Source organism: Chenopodium quinoa, unplaced genomic scaffold (assembly GCF_001683475.1).
Source record: "Chenopodium quinoa cultivar QQ74 unplaced genomic scaffold, ASM168347v1, whole genome shotgun sequence".
Classification (NCBI taxonomy): Eukaryota; Viridiplantae; Streptophyta; class Magnoliopsida; order Caryophyllales; family Amaranthaceae; genus Chenopodium; species Chenopodium quinoa.
The window spans coordinates 3,624,142-3,642,144 of record NW_018743691.1 but is presented as its reverse complement, the minus strand read 5'-3'; the positions used below and the strand labels follow the sequence as shown (position 1 = coordinate 3,642,144).

The 18,003-nt window shown below is 35.7% G+C and overlaps 1 pseudogene; it reads left to right on the top strand.

Annotated features, from left to right (window-relative positions):
- The first annotated feature begins 9,058 nt into the window (after positions 1 to 9,058).
- Positions 9,059 to 15,973, top strand: LOC110683686 (annotated as a pseudogene).
- Positions 15,974 to 18,003: the final 2,030 nt, after the last annotated feature.

The window sequence follows — 18,003 nt, the reverse complement described above, 5'->3', positions numbered from 1 at the left end:
CTGGAATAATCCGAACTTTATGGGTCATTCTTTTTCTTCAATACCTAACCGGTCAACCAAAGTCAATGACCTATTATATCAGGTCACTTGACACGTGTCAAGTCCTGATTGGTCCAAAAAAAATTTTAAAAAAAAATAAAAAAAAATTTTAAAAAAAAATTTAAAAAAAGATAAACCCAACCAGCAGCCTCCCCTCCCCACCGTTCCACCATAACCGACCTCCACCACCACAGAAACCCGCCGCCTCACCATCATCGGAAAGTCGTCGTTCTTTCCCAGTGGACCGCGTTCTTCCCTCGGCGTTTTCCCCCTTTCCCGAAATCCTGTTCAACCCCCCCCCCCCCACGCAACCACCAAAGCAAGCCCTTTCCCACTCCCGAAAAACCCCAATTACTCCTCATCCACCTCAAAACCCTAGCGGCTAGGGTTTTCGACGTTGGGAAGGGGTTTTTGGTGGTTTTTGACGGTGGGAAATGTGGTTTAGAGGGATTTTTCGAGAGTAGGGCTGCTAGTTTTTGGGGTTTTCGGGAGTAAGGCTAGTAGTTTTTGGGGTTTGGCTGGCGGCGTGGGAGTTTCGGGGAGGGGATGGTGGCTTTGCTCGAAGCGGCGACTCTAGTGGTGGCTGGGCCAACGAGGGAGGTGGTGGGGAAGAGACGGCCAGCCGACGAGGGAGGTGGTTGGCTGGCGGGTAGCCGGATTTTTAGGGCGGTTAGGGTTTTGGCTGGGTGGTTTTTTCTTTTTTAATTTTTTTTAATATTTTTTAACCAATTAATTTTTGACATGTGTCACTTTAACAAAAAAAAAAGAAAAAACCCATTCAACCGGTATTTGGGATTGAAGAAAAAGAATACCCCCCAAAGTTCGGATTATTCCAGAATAAATGAAAGTTGGGATTATTCTACCAAAATTGACGAAAGTTGGGATTATTTTTTCTATTTTTTCCTAAAATATATTATATTAACATGTTTAATTAATATTTTGAAGGTCAAGAATATTTGATATTGTGTGATGTCCACGTGCAAAGACACTAATTAAGGTAATTTTTTTTCGTAGTTTGGTTTTATGTTTAATTGTCTAAACTAATTATTATATGCTATTGTAGTTTTGTTGTAATGGATGCAAGTTTCGTCATTGGAGTAGTTAGTTCGAAGTTACTGGCACAAGATCTCTGGAATAGCTTTGGTTGATGAATCGTATTCATATATCTTTTGAGACAATATTTGTTGATTAACTTTTGCCCAACATTTGTATGTATTTTGTTAAAAACTTAATTTGAGATAATCATAGCTATTAATTTAAGATGTTTAATTTAATATTTTATAATATCAAATTGATTATAAAGTGTCATTTTTGTAAAGAAAAAAAAATCTTTTTTTTTGAAGAAAAAAATGTCATATTTATATTTATGGGAAAAAAAAATCGGCTAGAAATACTTAACACGCACTTATTTCAGACTTAGAACAAACAAAAGCTACAACAACAATAATAATAATAATAAAAGAAAATAGATTAATAACTAAAAAAAATGCATAAAGTAAAGAAAAAGTCAAAAAAAATAAAACATTGGCATTGTCACGTGAGACTTAGTGCACTTAGAATGAAATTAGGAAAGTAATTAAATTATAGTGGGGCCAAAAGGGGGAGTGCGGTCATCAAGTTTGAGTGTGCAGAAAACATACAGTGGCCATTACTTAGGCCAAAAGAAAACAAATACGTCTAAATTTAGATTATTAAAACAAAGATAAGACATAAAAAATAGTTTGAGTAACAAAGATAGTAAAAGAGAAGTTATTATAAAAAAAAAAGTGAGTTGTTTGTCACGGGTCGTCTCCATTACCAAATATGGGCGTCAAGAGGGTCACTAGGCACCAAGGTAAGCCCCCTAGCCCCGATTGTTGCCTAGTGGCTAGGGGGCTTGCCTGCTTGGTGCTCAGTTAAGCACTTCCCCCTATAGAGCTTTATATTGATGTAACCTTGTATTTCAAGTGAACACCCACTTGACAGTAACACAATGAGACAGGCTAATGAGCTCCAAATGGGCCCAAATTTTGGGGTCCACCATATTTTGGGCCAAGGAAGGCTATGGTGGTGTCGGTTTCCCAAGAGGAGGTCTCGAAGTACGAGTTTGGGCAGCGAGCAATCCGAAAAACGTGAGATGCTTCTAGAAGGTTCCGCGCTTCACTTAAGTGTTCTTTTGATGGAGTATTCTAGAGGGGATGTCTCTAGAATATGCAAGGGTCATCTTGTGCATAGTAGGAGCTTCTAGGGACTTCTATGTATGTACATAAGTGTAGTGTGTTCTAGAATGTTGTAGGGTAGTCTTGGACATTTTAGCTAGGGGAAGGATGTAGAGAACCTCCTTGTATGTATGTTTCTTTAGAGGTGAGAACGTTCTAGAGAGTAGTGGAGTCTAGTAAGTCTAGAACCCTCCATTTGAGGAGGTTATGAATTCTCTAGAAACTTAGGGTAGGAGCTTGGATGCCTATAAATAGGTTATCCCATTCATTTGTTCATTTAGCCAACACTTAGCCAACAATTGTAAAGTTCTCTCAAGTAACAAAAGCATTCCTTTGAAATATCTTGTGAGCATCTAGGAGACTAACGAATGTTGTCGACTAGTGGACAGCGTGCAAGGGGAATTAGGCGAATAAGTCAGCACGTGACATGTTGTCAATTTTAAAAATGAAAGTTAGCAAAGTATAAATTTAGATAGAGAGGATGTATAATGAAAATATTTTTGTGGAAACCAAAATGATATCATCTTGATTAAATTAATTAAATTAAATATTATGCAAATTAAAACAAATTCATGAACAAAATCACAATGATTATATGTTAATCAAATAAATCATATACACGAAAAATATCAAAAACGATTTCAATACGACATAAGCTAAATATTCATTGCTCTCCACTAAAACTTGTTCTATTATTTCTCTCATCCCACTATATCTTTACTTTTTAATAAACTATTACCATCATTATTTATTTTCCACAATTTTTAGTTCCTCAACAAACCTTGCTTCAGAATATTTTCTTCATTGTTTCTAATTTATATAATATTCAAACCAATATACTTCTTCGTTTCCAAAATAAAGTTATGTTTAATGATTTTACACGATTAATAAGGAAAATAAGATAATGAAAAAATACAAATATTACATATATGAAGTATTAAACAATTAAATTAGTTTTTAAAATAGTAATATTTGTATAGGAATTAGGTGAATATTTTTGTAAATAAAATAGTTACATTGAAATTATGTAAAAATTTTGATAAATGAGGATAGTTGCATGGAATGAATATGTATGTATGAGGAAAATAGGTAATAAAATAAAACGTAACTATTAAAAGAGAATTTAAAAAAGGGAAAATGTAATCTTATTTCGAAAACGGAGGGATCCGACTATAATCTTTTAAATAAAATAAAATTTTCCAACAACCCCTTTTTACCCAAATTTTTTTAACTCGGTTCAACACTTCAACGCAACTTACTAAAATTACATGTTGGTCAAACCAAGGCAATTACTCCATATGTCCCTTTTTTTTTGCCCCATTTAGCCGGGTACGATTTTCAAAGCCATCTTAAAACGTCTATATATATATATTTATATATATATATATATATATATTACGAAAAACATATACTACCTCCGTTAATGGTTATTTGCAACAAAAGGGGTCTGCGTGGACTCCTAGGTAAAAAATTTTAAGCATGATTATTGAAAAATAGGGGCATGAGATTAAGTATTAATCTTGAAAAAAAAAACAATTAAACAAATTAAAAACCCCATAACCACCACCAACAACCACCAAACCCACCAAAACCCATAACCCAAAACCAGCACCAAACCACCGACAACCACCAGAACCACCAAACCACCGAAACTCAAAATCCGAAACCACCACCAAAATCACCAAAACCCTTCGACGAACCACCAAAACCACCCCTTTCAAAACCCGATTAGATGAACCACCAAAACCACCCCCACTAACCACCAAAATAACTGACAAACCACCAAAACCACCCCCACAAACCACCAAAACCACCTCCACAAACCACCAAATTCAACCAGAAACCACCAAAATCACCGACCAGCCACCAAAACCCTTCTACTACCTAGACCCTCGCACCAAGACCCAGACCAGCCGCAGGAACCCACCACCCACAAACCCAGATCCTAAACCCAGAAAACCAAAACCATTTTTCAGATCTGAAATTGAGTGTCTTTTTTCTTCAATTCATGAAAGTGGTTGAAAGAGGAGAGAGAAAGACAATGGGGAAGAGGAAGAAGATGATGAAGGAGGAGAGAGAGAGAGAAAGACAACGGGGATAAAGAGATGAATATGGATGGATGATTATTGAAAGATAAAATAAGTTTATTAGATTAGATTAGTTTCTAATCAATTATGTTTTAAGTATGTAAATGACATTATAAAGTTATAAATAAGGGTGTTTTAATAATTTCATTTAAAAAAGTTTCTTAAAATGGAAAGATTTGGAAATGTTGCAAGTAATAGATAGCACCAATTTTTAGTAAATGTTGCTAAATGTTGCAAATAACTGTTAATAGAGGTAATACTACGTATATTAACAATAATTTGTAGTCAAAATTTGGGTAGTAAAATAAAAAAAAAAAATAAAAAAAAAAAAAAAAAAAAAAAAAAAAAAAAAAAAAAAAAGGGAAGTAAAAGAAAGTCTTGTAAAAGTCAAATGTAAACGGTAAAAACCTTACAAAGAATCATGATTTCAATAGTAAAAAGTGAAAATCCTTCTCGAGCCTCACGTTAATACAGTAACTTGTAAACTGAGTTAAGCAATTTGGCGCCCTTTCAACTCCTAAAGCCGACAACTCTCTTATCCATCTTTTCATTTCACTTTGCTTTATATACTGAACTTCCTTCTTCATTTTATTTCACTTCAACCAAAGATATAAAAAAACAAAAGCAAAAACGCTAGTAGTCGTACTAGTAGAGAGGAAGTCCGTACGATCGTCGGGAAATCTCTCCGTCCGGCGAACGTTCGTTCTTTCCGGTTGCTCCGATAGCGGCGGCACACTTACTTTTAATCTTCGGGTGCTACTTTGGTCTCTTGTTACTTTCAAATGGTACATAAATATATTTGATTAACTTTTATGTTCGTTTGTTTTGTTTGGCATTATGTGTTACATCGTTACCTTCAAAAATCAAAATTTGTTACATTTTCTACGTTCTTAATTTCTTACCGTGCAACTTTAATTTCGATGGATGGAATTGAAACATTCGTTAAGGTTATTTTTTGGTACCAAAAACTCGAGATTGAATACAATTTGATGTATTTGTTCTTAAATGGTTAGGAAGTTTGTTGTTTTTAAGGAGAATGTAGATCTTTAGAGTTTGAAATTGATTTGTTAATCCAATTTGTCCGATGTCTTAAAATAATTATAACATACAAAGCATTATCGTGGGTAATTATGGGTAAAAGAATTTATTTTTGAAAGAATGATTGACATCTTGTTTTAATTTTGAAATTTCTAAATTTGTATGAATTTTTTAATGACTTTGTTTTGAATGAAATTTAAAATTCATAGCAATGTAATAGTCATGTTGATTTGAAAAATTGCAATGAACTCGAAACTACTTGTTTGTTTTTTAATATCAAATCCTTAATATGTTGGTTTGTATCTGTTGAGAGATTAAATGAGATTTCATCATAATCGTAATAAGCTTTTGAAAATAAAAAATTACATTAGCTTCGATTACATTGATTATACTCAATAAGTCATTTTGGATACGGTATGTAAGGGCGTAAGTTAACTCCATTTGACGCTTTCCATCTAAAAGTAGTTAAAATCTTTGTTAATACTCTAATAAAATTACCTGTTTTATTGTGTATTCACCACTCAAGTGTTGAATGTACCTTAGTGAGTCGCGATGTTACATTAATTAGTTGTCCGAACCATATATATGTGTGTACGTGTGGTGGTGGTGGTACCGTGGTAGTCTGGTGGCTTGATAGAGTTGTGTGGATATGATAGCGTAGATTGTAGATGATATTGTAAATATTTTTGTGTAACTATTAGGGTATTATTATATTATCTTATGTAATCTTTATATCTCTAATTACTAACAGAATTCTATACATATGGAATGTTATTGTTTATGACACTTGCACACTTTAACATGGTATCATAATCTTTACCTAATACTCTAACAGAGTATACTATATCATACTTATTAAGCTTATTATAATGTATCGTGACTAGTGTTCAATGTATGTATCACCCAACTATTAAATGTATCACCGTTGCTAATAAGTAATTTTTTCTAGAACAACATTTGTACTTGTTGTGGTATCTAGGTATTTAATGTTATTGTGATACATTTGATTTGCATGCATCTATGATTTTGACTAGAAAATCTGTAAATACACCGTTTGGGGTGAGTTAGTTAAAATAGAATTTTAACATACCACAAATAAAAAAAATTCAATGTATTTTAGTAAGTTCAATGTTATCTTTGAAAGAATGTCATTCATCTAGAAGTTCTTTTGGACCTACATATCAAATATAACTATACGAGTACTAAATTATTAATCGTGCACTAGTACTATGTGGTGGCCCTTGTACATATCTTATTCAAGAACAAGTTAGTTTATACTAGGTTTTTTTAGAAGTAGGTTTTATGGTTATTATAGGACTTATAGTGCATATTTAAATGTGGTTGTATAGCTGAGATTGTCAACTTGGTTAAATGATATTTATGTTCATGGGATGTCAACTTGATTACGTGTTTAGTCTCGGGGTATGTAGATTGAATCACGTCTACATCGTTGTCTTTTGTGATTTTGAATACAAGTAAAAAAGAAAAAGTGTATACATTTAGCTGATCAATGAGGTTAGTAGTTGATTTTAATCATTTTATAGAGCTATGAGTATAATTTAAAATTTTGAATGTGGTTGCTATACTCAATTTTTTTGAAACTTGCATTGTTATTAAGTATTTAAGCTTAAGCTTAATATGTTGATCATATATGCTGACTCAAAGAATTCCTACTAGCTTTGAGTTTCTAAATTACTGCTAGTTGGTACAAGTACTTAGGAAAGCTTCTGTATCTTATTTGTATATAAAATAAATAAACTGCACAAAAGATTTAAATTTTCTTAAGTAAAAAAGTGATGTGCAAAAGCTTCCCATTTCAAGGGAATTCTGATGATGATAATCATTAAATGAAGCTGGCCTTTGATTCGATATTGAGGTTGAAGACGTGCAGTCTTGAGTTTAAGATCAATAGGCTTAGTGTTTGAAATACCATGCATGGGTGTTGAGGGGAAGTGCAGTGAAAGATTTGTTTCTTACATGTTCTAATCAATGCAATTGTTCAATCCATTGAGAACACAAAAAATCGCTTACTATGGTTAAGGGTTTATAGCTAGAAGCTAGAAGTTGGAGCCCTTGAAGGGTTTATAGTTTTGGCCTTAAAATGAATGTTGCACGTAATAGTTTTCAAGTTGGGGCTTTTAAAACAGCATGAGCAATTGATCATGAATCATGGACCAGTAGAGGAAAATGTTCGAGAGGAAGCATTGTGTTAATCATTCATCAAATTTGAAACTGTGTTAGGCTTCAGCAGAGGCTTGTTATGTACAAGACCAGTGTGTAGTTGTTTTCTTGTAGATTTCTAATTATTTCTGTTCTGTATTCGTATAAGTTAATAAATTTTAGTAGTAGTAAGAAATCTAGCTCAGAAGAATAATAGAATTTGTGCTTCATGCTAGATTAGGAAGGTGGCATTCCCATAAATAGATGGGTATAGGCTCCATTCCCCATCGTGATAATCCCTACAACTTTGAACCATTTTATGTAAGCTTTAAATGTTCAGGCTTATTCTGATGCATTATATATCATAACATAATTACATGACCTCTGCTTGTCATCCCTGCAGGTGCAATCTAAGTCGTTGGGAACTTTAAGTAGCAAAGAGAACCTAGTGAGTGATCATCCGTCTAAATCGGAGGCATTAAATGGGAACCTCCATGAAGCTGGTAGGTGAAGTTACAAATATGTGCATGTCCGACTTTTTTCATGAGTCTATGATTGTTTGAGCATTTTGCCCACTTATTGATCTCTGTCATGAGTACAGTGAAGGGGCAGTTGAACTTGAAACTCTTAGACGTAATTGAAAACTGATGTTACTCCCTTTGTTCCTAAACAAATTTTAAAACACTAGCTTGTAGCATATAGAGATTGAGGATGTGAAGATAGAGAGGAAAAAGTGTTGAGTTCAATGGTGTTGGGCCTCATTGTAGGAAAAAGTAGAGAGGAAAAACTTACGAAAATGAAATGTATGCTACAATGTCGGACCTCCAAATTTAGTAGATGCGTGATTCTTTAAGAGACGCAAGGAATATGTTTTATTCATTTATGTGCTTATTTCCTTCTTCCTGACTTATGTCATTCTTATGTTATTACTGCATATATTGTACCTTGTATTATTGTATTACATGTAGTGCAGTGTAACTGTGTAATATTTAAGTGTCATAGGATTTATGTCATACAGAATACTACAATGTTCAAAATGTACATACAATGGCTGATAAAGGATTTATGAACATGCATATCAATATATCATATACGAGTTCAAGTAATACTGTGTACATGCTTTATCAGATGCTTCGGGTCATTGGGTGTTAACAGATATCTTATAGGCTTTTTTAGATTATTGATGCAGCAAACTGCTGTCGGGGGAAGTATTTGAAATTGATTTTTAGGAAAGGCACATATGGAGAGTTATTTAAATGGTTAATCAAGGTAGGTTAGAAAGATTTAGCTAATCAGAGAGGTAATCTTCAAATTAGACTTGCTTAAGAAATGAAAATCTAGTTAATCTGTCATTTATACTACGTATTTCTTAATGGATACTGTATTTAGGTTTACTCTACTGGAACAAATTTTGTAATTATGTGTGTATTAAGACTGAAGAATGGTTTATGTCATCTGTTATGATAAAAAAAAATTACTCATTTCAGACACCAGTAACAGAAGCACCTCCTCAGAAACCAGTAATGATCAAGTTGTTCCTAAACGGAGACAGAAAAAGAGAAGCAGAGATGAGACAACTGGTGTGGATGCTTTGCCATGCCGGAGGATGCCAAGGCGCGCTGCAGCATGTTTAGACTTCAAGGAGAAGGCAGTTTGTATGCCTGATGAGGATGATTCTGTGGTAAATGTGAAAAGAGAACCCGTTGTTGATGAAGAAATAGCTGCAATTAATTTGACAGTATGCCAAGATATGTCCCATCCTGAGCGCAATGCATCCACTCGACATCTCTCAAACTTCACTTTTCATGATGTGGGTGGAAAACTGCAGTCAGTCGATATGCTGCAAGTCACCGACTTGTTTATAACTGGCGTAATTCATCCATCCAAGCCTAATGCTGATAAACGTAAAGAAAATGGTGTGAGATGTAGATGTTTTGGTCGGATTGAATCATGGAGAATATCTGGCTTTGAAGATGGTTTACCTGTGATATGGGTTTCTACACAAATTGCTGATTATGAATGTATCAAGCCAGCAACTTCCTACAGGAAAATATTCGGTCATTTCTTTGAGAAGGTGCATGCTTGTGTTCAGGTTTACAGGACACTGTCAAAGTATTCTGGAGGTAATGTCGATATAGGTCTTCACGAGTTGCTAGCAGCAGTTGTTCGGTCCATGAAAGGCAGTAAAAATTTCTCCACAGGGGTATCCATAAAGGAATTTCTCATCTCACAGGGTGATTTCATATATAACCAGCTTATCGGGTTGGATACAATGAGCAAGGACAGTGATCAGAAATTCAGTGGTTTGCCTGTACTTATTGCCCTTCAGGAAGAGTGCAAAAAGAATACGTCGTGTTTACCAGAAAATCGAGCTTTGTCTATAAAAATTGGAGATGCAGGGCAGGCAGATAGTTCGAACTTGCTCAAAGTTGTTCCTGAGGAAGATGAGGATGCAAAACTGGCTAGATTTTTGCAAGATGAAGAGGATTGGCGGTCCATGAATCAGAGAAAGGGAAGGCGTGAACGTAGCTCAAGTAAGTACTATATTATGATGAATGAAGATGAGATTGCGGCTGACTATCCACTTCCAGCATACTACAAACCAACAAGTGATGAAACTGATGAGTACACTATCTTCGACGATATGTGTATGTATGATGCTGATCAGCTTCCAATAAACATGCTTCATAATTGGTCACTTTATAACTCTGATTCCAGATTGGTTTCTTTAGAACTTCTGCCCATGAAACCTTGTGGTGAGATTGATTTTGCAATTTTCGGGTCTGGGATTATGACAGAAGACATAGGGAGTGGATTTTGTTATGAAGATGATTCTATCCAATCTTCCACTTCTACTGAACTCGAGAATGTAGACGGAATTCCTGTTTATTTGAGTGAAATAAAGGAGTGGATGATTGAATTTGGAGCTTCTATGGTTTTCATATCAATCAGAACTGATTTGGCCTGGTAATGTGTCTCTTTTACTATCCGATTATGCGTTCGTTACTTTTGGTAATCACTTTTTTAAATGATCAAGTATGTTTTAAGGCCTCGTTTAGTTCACCTTACTTTTACTGAATTGAAATTATTTTTGCTAAACTAAAATTAATTTTACTGAACTGAAATTATTTTTACTGATTTATAGTTGAACAGGGCGTAAGTCTCTTAGTATTTGAACAAAAGTGTGTTTGATTCTTCAATGCAGGTACAGGCTTGGGAAGCCCTCAAAGCAGTACGCCCCGTGGTATGAGATGGTTTTGAGAACAGCAAGGCTTTCTATCAGCATCATTACTTTGTTGAAGGAGCAGAGTCGTGTGGCACGATTTTCTGTTAAGGAGATGATAAAGAGACTCTCAGAATTTGAGAAGTGTCACCCCGCTTTTATATCTTCCAATCCAGTTGCTGTCGAGAGATATGTGGTAGTTCATGGGCAGATAATACTACAGCAGTTTGCAGAATATCCTGACAATAATATCAGAAGGTGTCCTTTTGTTTCTGAACTACAAACTAAAATGGAAGAAAGGCATCATACGAAATGTTTAGTGAAGAAAAAGGCGGTGACAAAGAAAGGAATCAATTTGAATCCGAGAGCAGCTATGGTTCCTATTAAGAAAAAGCAGCTGCTTCCAGCTACGACAACTAGGCTGATCAATAGAATTTGGGGTGAATTTTACTCAAATTACTCTCCTGAGGACTCGAAGAATACAGTTGTGTCTGAATCTAAAGAAGAGCCTTTGGAGGAGCAAGATGAAGACGCTGAAGAAGATCTTGAAGAGCAAGACGATGATATTCCAGTGTTGGAGACTGTTAAATCTCATCAAAATGTGAGAACAGTCAAGCTGCAATGTTCGGTACAGGATATTAAGTGGGTTGATGAGTCAACACAAAACATGTCTGCTAATGAGGCACTGTACGAAAAAGCTGATGTTCTTGGAGATTTCGTGGTTGTAGGGGGCTAAGTCATTGTTGAAACAACTGATTCTGAAGATCTTCTTCCTATTTATTTTGTGGAATACATGTATGAAAAGTCAGATGGGAGAAAGATGGCTCATGGCCGACTTATGCTAAGAGGATTTCAGACGGTCCTAGGCAATGTTGCTAATGAAAGAGAAGTGTTCTTAACAAATGACTGCTTGGACTTTGATCTTAAGGAAGTTAAAGAGAGTGTTGTGGTTGAGATTCGGTCATTGCCATGGGGTTATCAGCATCGTAAAAATAATGCTGACAGCGAAAAGATGGACCGTGCAAGAGCAGATGAGAGGAAAAGCAAAGGATTACCAATGGAATACTATGTAAGAAGTTTTTACTGCCCTGAAAATGGTGCATTCCTTGCACTTCCAAGTGATGCTATGGGTATTGGTAACGGAATATGTCATGCTTGCAAAACTAAGAAAACGGAGAATGAGGGTAACACACTCAAAGTTAATTCTTCTAACACTGGATTTATGTATTTGGGAACTGAGTACAATCTTCTGGACTTTGTTTATGTTGCTCCGCGTCAATTTGAAGATGAGAAGGAAAGCGAAAAATTTAAAGGCGGAAGAAATGTTGGCTTGAAGCCATACATCATTTTTCAGCTCTTGGGGATTGATACACCTAAGGGTTCACGGCAAGTTACTCCTCAATCTGTGAAAATTAAAGCTCGGAGATTCTTCAGGCCAGATGACATCTCTGAGGAAAAAGCATATCGTTCTCATATATGTGAGGTAAAAAATGAGAATTTCTATGCTTTCAGTGTCTTATATTTCTACATGGCATCCATTTGCAGGTTTATGTTTGGTGATTATTCGATTATTTCTTTTTTCTAATCATAAAAAATACTTCTATCAAAAAGATGTAATGAGATAACTAGATAGCAGAAGGGACTAATTTAGAATACTGTCAACATGGTTTTAAGTTTCCTTAGCTAATATTTGTATGAGAATTGTGTGAATATCGTTCTATCAACTATGACTATGTACATAAATTCAAGGCTTTTAAGTTTCTATGCACAGTTTTGAGGTTATTGTTGATCACAGTGACATGCTCCTATGATACTTTCAGGTATATTACAGTGAGAAAGTGCATGTCTTGACCTTAACTACTATTCAAGGTAAGTGTGACGTAAAGAAGAAGAGTGACTTCCTATCTTCAGGTTATTCCTTTATCCACGAGCACATCTTCTTTTGTGAGCTTCTTTATGATCCGGATAGTGGGGCATTAAAACAGGTAGTTTCCTTTCTGTGTCCTGCAATGTCATTTGAGCTAGCACAGTTACTGTATCATTTTAATTGCTTGTGTCGGACTTCTGATACAGCTACCCACCTCTCTCAAGCTGAGTTCGTCGAATGAAAAGCTTTTCGATGATTCTGCATCTAGAAAGAACAAAGGTAAGGTTAAGGAGGGAGAAACTGAAGGTACTGTCCAAGATGAATTGCTGAAGAATAAGCTTGCCACTCTAGACATTTTTGCTGGTTGTGGAGGTTTGTCAGAAGGACTGCAGCAATCAGGTAATTCTGATCATATAGTAAGGGATGTCTTGTATAGTCATTTTGGTGGTCATCTGTTTCTTTTTATACATGTAAAAGATCACCATAGATGACCTGTTTTCCGGTAACTGTAGGTGTGTCACTGACCAAATGGGCAATCGAGTACGAAGAGCCTGCAGGACAAGCTTTTAACCTTAATCATCCTGAAAGTGTTGTATTCATTAATAACTGCAATGTGATCCTCAGGTCAGAGAACTCTTTTCTTGTTCTGCAGCCCACTATTATGTTGTTTTGAGGCTCCTTTATTTTTCATTTCGTCTTATATGATGCACTCCTCTGTCCGGAATTCATAGTATGCTGTCCAAAATCAGTATTGCTTTATGATTTACTTAAACCAAATATGGGAAAGGATAGTATGAACTTATGATCTTCATATAATTTAAAAATCATGTCTTATCTTATTTTTTAGAGGTTTATACCAGAATGAGGTAGTGACAGTTTTGACATCTTGTTTAATGAGACTTGTGCAGGGCAATCATGTCTACTTGTGGAGATGAAGATGACTGCATTACTGATTCTGAAACTTCAGAGTTGGCTGAAAAGCTTGATGACGACATTATCAGAAAGTTGCCTCGGCCAGGGCAAGTGGATTTTATTAATGGAGGGCCACCATGTCAGGTAGATGTGAAGTGCTCTTGTTTTTCTCTCAGTAAAGATTCATTTGCCAATGACATTCATAACAAATGTATAATTAATTCAGTTCTGTATACTTTTATTTTCTTCTTCTGCAGGGGTTTTCAGGGATGAACAGGTTCAATAAAGGTGCATGGAGTAAGGTTCAATGTGAAATGATCTTGGCCTTCTTGTCATTTGTTGACTACTTTCGCCCTAAATATTTCCTTTTGGAGAATGTAAGGAACTTCATCTCATTCAACAAAGGCCAAACATTTCGATTGACAATAGCTTCACTTCTTGAGATGGGATATCAGGTATGCTTTTCTATTTCTGTTTGAATCATTTGGTCAAGCATAAAACAACACTCCTTGTCTGTATGTAATAGACAATCTTAGGATATACGGAAAAGGTATTCGCGTTTCTAAATACCCATAGTCCATAGTAATGAATCAAAAAATTATGATTGAATTTCCAAATACATGCTTACAAATCAAGTGATTGAGAGAGAAAGAGAGAATAGACGTATAACTATAATACATAGTAAAAAGTTGTCTTCAAAATTATGTCATACAACTCATACCTAAATTATGAGAGGTTAGGAGAATGTATAAACTTATTTTGGACCGAGGTAGATATGTCTCTGAACCTTCTGAAATGGTCTTTATGTAGGTGAGGTTTGGCATTTTGGAGGCTGGTGCTTTTGGAGTTTCTCAATCTCGTAAGCGAGCATTCATATTGGCTGCATCTCCTCAAGAGACCTTACCTGAATGGCCTGAGCCAATGCATGTTTTTGCTGGTTCTGAACTGAAGGTCTCATTGGACAGCAATCGTCAATATGCTGCTGTGCGAAGCACAGCATCTGGTGCCCCTTTCCGTTCTATAACTGTCAGAGATACGATTGGTGATCTCCCTGATGTCAAAAATGGGGCTTCCATAACACCTATGGAGGTAAAATTTACCATTTACAACTTTCTAATTTTTCAGCTCTTGGTTATTTCTCACTGCTCACTAATACTGATCTTATGTTTCGCAGTACAAAAATGATTCAATGTCTTGGTATCAAAAGATGATACGAGGAGATACTATGACTTTAACTGATCATATAACAAAAGAAATGAATGAGCTAAATTTGATTCGCTGTCAAAGAATCCCAAAATGCCCTGGTGCTGATTGGCGCGACTTACCAGATGAGAAGGTAAGTTTACCTCCTTATTTAATGACAGTTTGAAATAGGAATGTTGTCATTTTCAAAAGGCAGAGGGAGTAACAAAATATTTTGTTCACTGGCGGTATCCTTCTCTGTTGCAGGTTCGCTTGTCTACAGGACAGATGGTTGATCTGGTTCCTTGGTGCCTGCCAAACACAGCTGAAAGGCATAATCAATGGAAGGGGTTGTTTGGGAGGTTGGATTGGGAAGGAAACTTTCCTACGTCTATAACCGACCCTCAACCCATGGGTAAGGTTGGGATGTGCTTTCATCCAGATCAGGATAGAATTGTTACTGTCCGTGAATGCGCTAGATCTCAGGTACCTCATTGTCCTCCTAACCTCATTCTCAATTGCTTAACTTTTTGCTCAATGGTTCACAAAGCTAAATTGATTGGAACAGAAAGTAGTCACAAATCATGTTCTTGAAAGTTAATGAAAATTAGTGCTATTCATCATGTACAACACTGAAAACTTTTGCTTGCTTGTAGTGTATAGCTGTAGTACTTGTTACAAGTCAAGCAAACTATAGAATGTTCATTTGCTAGAGCCACTGACACAAGTTAGTTCATTAGTTTAGTACACGTGTGTTTTCTGGCTTCAGTATCCATTACATGGCCAGTACAAACCATAGTTCTAGGAACTTTTCGATGTTACAAGATCAGAATGTGTTCCTCAATTAAGTTTTCAAACTCGGCCAAGACCTGCAAAAGGTTCTGAAATGATTACCATGCCGAATTTAGGCTTTTATACAATAAGCTATGGCTTTAATAATGAAGTTTTGTTGTTTGTGCCTTCAGGGCTTCCCAGACGGTTATAAACTCGCTGGCAACATTCAACATAGGTACAGGCAAATTGGTAATGCAGTTCCACCACCTTTGGCATTTGCACTTGGAAGGAAGCTAAAAGAGGTGATCTAAAGATCTGCTTAGCAAAATATCATTTTCTGACATTCATGTGATAAGTGTCTTTTGCCAAATGATGAGGAATTGAATATTGTGTTATATTTTTTTGTAGTGAACTTTTCACATGAGATTTTAAGATGTACATTTTTTGCACAGCAAACTATTCTCCTCATTGGAGGCTGATGCCTATTAATGAACCAGTGGAAAAAACTCAAAACTTACTGTCTTACTGAAGCTTTCAATTTAAACTGAACCTTTCATCACACTGTTAAGAGTGTCGGACGTGTTTCCTTTTTCAAGCCAGAGAGTATACTGTATGAACCATTTCTTTTCATCACTTTCAACTGTTCTTTGAAAGCTTGTTTGAGAGCTCGGCCTTTATATCATCACAGTCATATATGAATGATGCAATATAGGCCTTGAGAAGTTGAGGTATCGTAGAACATTTGATCCATCATGTCCTTTAGTGTTTATAGATAGTATTATTTTTCGCCTCTTAGTTGATACAGTTGAGCCTTGCTTCTCTTCAAGATAGGAGAAGACAAGGTAATGTATAGAATCTTAAAGTTACAGTGTTGTTGCAGGAAAGTACTAGTATTTACAATGAGCATCAGGTTTAAAGTACAATGGATCCAAATCTAAGGAAAAAGGGTTGTTGAGCTCAGGCAAGTTAACTGCTAGATCATAGTGTGACACGGACCACACAGTACTTTACGCTATTTAGATAGCAAAGCTCTGGCATAAAGACCTAAAGATGAATTCACTGACCACATAGACAAGTTTAACACTATGATATGGGGTTAGTAATTCCTAATACAGAGTAACCCGAGTTCGGTTCAGTTTTGGATTGAATTTGTTCTGCTTTCGTATACCTAGCAGCAGCAGCATACAACAAGTCAACAATCTCAACACCTTAATAATCCCAATGCAGCAACGCTATCCCCAATTTTCAAATTTCACATCATCTCATACAAAAAATGGCAGAGGTAATGCCCAACGACTTCATATTTCCAAGATAAAATCTCTAGAAAACTTTTTAAAGATGGATTAATTGTGCATTTCTAAGAACCCTCTGAACAAAGCTTGTTAAGGGGTAAAAGCACTGATAACCAGTAAAAAAACCCTAGCCTCCTTTTCTCTCTTCTCTCTCCTAAACCTAGTCTCCTTTGTTAATTTTAAGGGGCTTCCATCGGATTTCACCGGTGGAAAGCCCCAATCTTTATTTTCTTTGAAGCTTTTTAATTTGTTTTAGGTTACAATAATGTCTCGCTCGAAAGAAAGGGTTTATCTCCTTCGAAAGACAAGATTTTTTCGATCTCCTTCGAAAGACAAGGTTTTTCGTACTCCTTCGAAAGACAAGGTTTTATTTGTGCTTAATTTGGTCTCCGGTTGTGCGGGGCTACTATTGATTGTGGCTCGAATTCGGGTTACGGAATCAACACAAGAATTTACTTTCTCACAAAGCGAAGCGACGAGGGATCCACTCAAAAAGTTGTATGAAACAACGAATCGAGAATATGCCGAATTGTTATATTTATGTATTTGGATTCTTAGCCCTTCCCCGATTAATTCTTGTTTGATTTTGTTAAATTCGTTTTCATTATCGTTCATTGTCAATTGTAGATGCCGTATGGCTTACATTAATGAAATTTAGTGTCCTTTTAGGACTTTTTTCTAAAAAAAAAAAAATAATAATAAAAAAAAAAAAAAAGCTTGTTAAGGGGTAAGGCTAATCTTATATTCTCTAGAGTTGATTGAAAGTCGAGCTCAATCGCTCATAAAATTAAGATTGGGGGTGTTTTGCATCAACGAGCCACAGAGATTGCTTATTTTTAGAGGCAAAGTAGGAGTGCTTAGTTTTGCATACTACGGAAAGGTAGGATTATTGATTAGTTTGTGAAAGAAAAAAAAAAGGGGTTGGATTGATCACTTCTTTTTCAAATGACTAAAGAGACATTTGCCGAAGACATTTGGAAGTCTTTAACAGCTAAAATCCCGATATCATGAGGATCCTACGAAGAACATGAAGTGAAATTCATGTACATCTTACAACACATTTGCAGTGGTAAACATAAAATCTTTTCGGATAATCCAAGATGAAAAACTACAAACTGAATCTCATGCATTTTGTGAATAATAACTTTGGGACCTTTGTCCCAATTTACTTGCCCTCACCTTTTGGGGTGTCACAGCTTGCACCATTTATAATTTGGTAAATCTTCTCTTC